Here is a 6,000-nt window from a genome sequence, read left to right on the forward strand (position 1 = left end):
CCAAATGTATGCAATGCGTATTTTCTTTCTCTTTACAGTTACGCGTTGGATAGGGCGTCTGCTCGATTGGAATGATCCTCTCAGATAATTGAATACACTGAAAATATAATTTCGTACTTTTTTTGAAAAAACATTCGTAAAACTATATTCGTAGCTGGTACAAATAATTTCATACGATTCAAAAACTTTCGTAGGCTTATTGTTTACCGCAAATGTTGTTATTACGAATGGTTCGTATTTTTTACGAGAGCACATTCGTAGCTGTCTTGCATCAAGACCCATTTGATGCACGGGTGTTGCCTGCCATCGTTATCGACGAAAACGGGTTGCGAAGATTGTATGAAGAGAAAATAGACTTGTGCAATTATGACCTTCTTGATACGCAGTAGCTTTGGTTCTGTGGTTTGCGGCGCCGATGGCTGTTCGTAAAGAAGCATGACAAACGAGCTCAGTTCGATTCCCGATAAAATCAGCTTTTTTCGGAGATAAAAAAGATTTCGCTATTTTTCGATAGGTGTCGGTAATGTAGCATACTGACACCTATCGGAAAATAGTGAAATCTAGTATTATTTTTATAGGCAGCCTTTTCGCGCATTCGAAAAATCTACGAACCGTTTTGTAAAATGCAATAATTCGTACGAATATAGCTTTGCTACTATGAACAAAACATTCAGGATTGATTTTACGAATCTACTTCGTGGTAGAAAACAACGAAAGAATTCGTAAAGCAAACGCTTGTTTTCGTGCTATAAACCAAGTTTTATTATCAGTGTAGTTTGTTTGAGAAACCCCACATATGATTTTACTACAATCATAGAAAACAAAAAAACTGATTTTCTCGAAATATGTAGGTACACTGAGAATATAATTTCGTATTATTTTTGAAAAAACATTCGTAAAACTATATTCGTAGCTGATACACATAATTTCATACCATTTGAAAACTTTCGTAGGCTTATTGTCTACTGCAAATGTTATTACGAATGGTTCGTATTTTCTACGAGTGCACATTCGTAGCTGTCTTGCATCAAGACCCATTTGATGCACGGTTTTTGTCTGGCATTATTATCGACGAAAGCGGGATGCGAAGATTGTATGAAGAGAAAATAGACTTGTGCAATTATGTCCTTCTTGGTACGCAGTAGCTGTGGTTCTGTGGTTAGCGGCGTCGTCGGCTGTTCGTAAAGAAGTATGACAAACGAGCTCAGTTCGATTCCCGATAAAATCAGCTGTTTTCAGAGATAGTACAGATTTCGCTATTTTCCGGTAGGTGTCGGTAATGTAGCATACTGACACCTATCGGGAAATAGTGAAATCTAGTATTATTTTTATCGACAGCCTTTTCGTGCATTCGTAAAATCTACAAACCATTTTGTAAAATGCAATGATTCGTACGAATATAGCTTTGCTACTATGTAGTATGTACAAAACATTCACGATTGATTTTACGAATCTAGTTCGTGGTAGAAAACAACGAAAGAATTCGTAAAGCAAACGCTCGTTTTCGTACTATAAACTAAGTTCTATTATCAGTGTAGGAACAGAAGAAGCTTTTAGCGGGCAAAGAATATCTCTGATAGAAAAGTACGTAGAATAGTGTACCGGTTGACCAAGGCTGCACTGAAACAGGTAATTAGCAAATCTAACTGTTTTATGGAAATATGTCAAGACGCCGTGCTAACCCCTGGGGTGAAGCATATCAAGTTGCAATGGTAAAGATGAGAGGTCCGACTATGCCCACTGAAATGTGTCCGGGCAGGGTCATCAATGAAGGGATTTTTCCGGAGCACAATATGACGATCTGGCCACCTTGTCCATACGACGAAATTAAGGGAGCTGACGCTGAAGATACACGAGTTTGCAACGAGGCACTCGTAGCTGTAACGAAAAGTATAAAAGATAAAAGAGCGCTTGGCCTAGGCGGAAGCCCCAGAATAGCGCTGCCAGCGGCATTACAGGCATGCATTTCCAGATATGTTTTGAACGGTCCTACAAAAATGCCTCGAGGAAGGCTACTAAAGTGTATTTTCATCCTAAGACAAAGTCTGTTGAACAAGGTTTCTCTAGTTAAATTGGTTGTGGGCTATTACTCTCCAATTCTTCGGACATCGAGTACTCTCCGTCAGATCTCGCTTCACTTGGTCTAAACATCTTGTTTGCTGTGCTCCGTTCTCCTGTGCGCCGACGAAGATCGATCTTAGCACTCATCTTTCGGAAACCCCGAGGCAGGTCCTCCTCGAGCATTGTCCATGTTTCATGCCCATAGAGAACAACCGATCTAATAAGCGCCCTGTACAAGGTACACTTTGTACGGGGGCTTAATCTGCTCGTCCGCAATTGCTTTTGAAGCCTATAGTAAGCACGACTTCTACTGATAATACGCATCCGGATCTCACGGCTGGTGTCATTGTCCGCCGTTACCAGTGGGCCAAGGTAGACAAATTCGCCAACTATCTTAAACTCATAGCCGTCGATCATTATACTGCTGCCCAAGCGGCGTGAGTCGGCCTTGGTTTCGCTGGCACTTTGCATGTATTTTGTTTTAGACGTACAGTAGGATTTCGAATTTGGCAACAAATGCGTGTCGAACGAAGTCCTCTGTATGATTCGAATGAATTTGACAATCCACTCGAAATCCGAACACAGCACTGTGTACCATTCATCGTAGACAGAATCAATTTGATGAGCTTCATGGGAAAGCTGTTCTCGTATTTTTCCATAGCTCTCTCTTCAATCCATCACCCTTCTATATTCGTCGTCAAACCAACCGTTCCGCTGATTCCCTGCCACACGCTCGATGAAGCTCTCCGCTGCACTGCTAATGGCGGTTTTGATGGTGTTCTTGCAGTCCTCGTTAACTCTCGGCAGCGTAGCTTCGAGTTTGTGGCCACGTTCGGCTGCTTCAGCTGCGTGAGATCTAACGGAGGCTGGCGTCAATACTGAATGTTGTTCACAACGGAGAGTTTTGAGCGCTTCTTAACCTTAAGCTTAAGGTAGTAGTTCGAGTCAACATTAGCGATATTCAATAGGATGTAACGTCGATAATGTCTGATAAGTGCCGACAGTCGGTCAAAACGTGGTCGATATGTGATTCTGTCTGATTTGGTGACCTTCAGGTGTACGTATGTAGGAGTATGAGCTGGAAGAAGGTACCATGTACGGCCATGTTCTTGAACCATTTCATTTGCCAGCTGGTTTGCGCTGAACCCTTCAATCACCGGTTTGTGTTCATCCTCCTGGCCGACCTGAGCATTAAAATCCCCAATGACGATCTTGATGTCGTGTTTTGACCGTCGGTCGTGTTCGCTCCCCAACTGCCCGTAGAACTCATCCTTGTCGTCATCGGTACTTCTGAAGTTAGGACTGTGCACGTTGATGAAAGGGGTCTTCTGCCTAGTTTATTTCTATCGGGACTGAGATACCCCTGGAGCAGAAACATGTAGAAGTGAATTTCTATTTGACGTAATTCCTATCAGGTTGCTTCCAGTATTACCTGTGTCAGTTTGAGCATGCAAGGTCTCCTTATGTTCCGAGTGCGATAATGTGAAGGAAACAACGATGCACTTAGCCTGTGTAGTTCGAGACAGCGCGAAGCAAGCTACCATCTCTTATCGCAGATCATATAACGAGTGAAATGTATAGAGATGAAAACATATGGAATGTTGCCAACAGGGTGATAACACGACTCTTGTCTGATCTCGAACATTCATCAGCGAACATCGAGAGCTGAACGGCGTTACAGTGCAGTGGAACCAGCTAGCGTCATATATCCAGGAGTGCAAGCTTCTAGTCGAGGTGGATAATGATGACAATGTGGCCAACTGAACAAACGTCCTTGGGACGCATATCTCCCCAAGTAACAATTCTAAAGCCACTTGGTTTTACTTGAATTGTATAAAGGTTTTATTGCGGTATTAATCATTACCTTTGGGTTTATCGTGATATTGCGCAATACCAAGAGGATACGAGTCCAAACACATTTATAGCTAGCTAGAAAACCATAATAAAACTGCTAATAAAGCAAATTTATTGTGGTCGCTTATATTACCACGTTAAAACTTCTTGGCTGCACCAAGTCTCTTATAAACTTATTATAAGTGTGGCGTGGCAATACAAAATGGTGCATCAATCAAAATTTATCTTATCGCGGTTACTTGTCAAACCGCAACAAATCTGTTAGTTTTTTAGAGCTATTCAAACGGTAACACCCTATCCAAACAGTTGTTTTTGCTGCTATTATGAAGAATACCAAAGTTCAACACCAAAATCAAATTGTATGCGAAGGCAATATGGCATATTGTAGTATTTTGTTTTAGTTCGCAAACACAGTTCATCAAAGCAAAGTGTTTTGCAGAAAGAAAGTTATTATCAATCGATTTTCCTGTCAGAGGAAGCAACTATAATGATTTTGCTAGAAATTGAGATTGACTAACTGAATATTCTCAATTTGTTAAAACAGCCAGTTTTCGAAAATAGCAAAATTTCAGTGGCGCGCTGATTTTATCGACCTATCATATCAATATGCACGATGAAATTAAATGCCCACATGCTGCAAACCAAAGAAATTGCTTAAAATTTGATAAATATTCTGTGGGATATTTTATTCTGGTCGTTATAAACCAAATCGTTCAGAATGATCTGTCAGTAAAATTTAAACTTTTCTGATCACGGATATATTTTCAAGTTGAAACTTATTTAGCTTTTGCCAGAAAAGCGAAAAGCGAAACGCGAAAAGCCAAAATCTTTTCTTAAATTATGGCGACGGCTGCCAAGCAGCGAAAGCTTAACCGGTTTTGTTGCTGCTTTCAGCAGAGCGTGATATGACTACTTCAGCTTATAACCTGACTCTTATAGCGGTTAAGAAAACATTCTGAGGAGTGGGCCACTTGGTCAGAAAGCAGTTTTATAGCGGTCATCAGAAAGTTCTAGTAGAGCTCATAGTTTTATTAGCGGTTTTATGAAATTGGTCATGAAAACCACTATACGAACGTAATAAAACTTGGAATTGATACTTGGAATGACATCTTGATCCGAAGCAATTTGTGCGGTAAAACCTGTGACCGGACTTGTTGTTTTGTACCCTAAATGATCCCTGAACCCATATTGGTTAAATCTCATAACTGGCGCAGAACACTGCGAGGGTGGAAGTGACGGAGTGCGCCTAGTGGTGGAGGGCTCTTACCAATCAGTACACGTTTCGAAGGGGACCAAAGCCCCTCGATGGTGCCCGTGACGGGATGCACGGTATGAAGGTAGGTACTTTCTAATCGGTACACATCTCAATTGGAGAAAACTAGCGAGAAAACCTGCGAGGGTGGCTGTGACGGAGTGTGAGTCATGGTGGAGGACACTTTCCAATCAGTACACGTCACGAGAGGAAGCGATAACCCGCGCGGGTGCTCGTGACGGGGTGCACGTTATGACAGTAAGCATTCTCTAATCGGTATACGTCTCGATAGGTACCAGGAGCGCCATTATTGGAGCAGTGTATAAGCATATCCTTCTGCCGAAGGAGCCTTGAGGGAGTTCCGGGGGAATTTCGAGCCGAGCGCAGTGAGATTTTTAGTGTGTTAGAGTCTCACACAGTGCCACATGATAGACATCACCATTAGTGTGGCAGACATTGAGTTTTTCTTCACTTCGAACCCAATCGATTGGTATATGGCGCTTGGCCTTATATTTCGCGATGTTCGACCAATTTCTAAACCTTTGTTATATAGTATAGCAAAGGCAAAAAACGAGGTATATCACAATAGTTCAAAATAATGGACGCAGTAGTAAAAGTACCCAACAGAAGAGGATCAAAAATTGTACCCTCAAGAAACCGTCTAGAGAGCGTACAAGGCAAGTTTGGTACGCTGCGTCAGCTATCTGGGGCCCCACAGAACCTCCATATGAAAATTGTTATAAGTTGCTGGGGATCAAAACATTGGCCAAAACGTGATTTATACCACAAGCAATTTTTGTTTGCATGCTACTAAAGGTACGATTTACTGTCAT

Source organism: Sabethes cyaneus, chromosome 3 (genome assembly GCF_943734655.1).
Source record: "Sabethes cyaneus chromosome 3, idSabCyanKW18_F2, whole genome shotgun sequence".
Taxonomy (NCBI): domain Eukaryota; kingdom Metazoa; phylum Arthropoda; class Insecta; order Diptera; family Culicidae; genus Sabethes; species Sabethes cyaneus.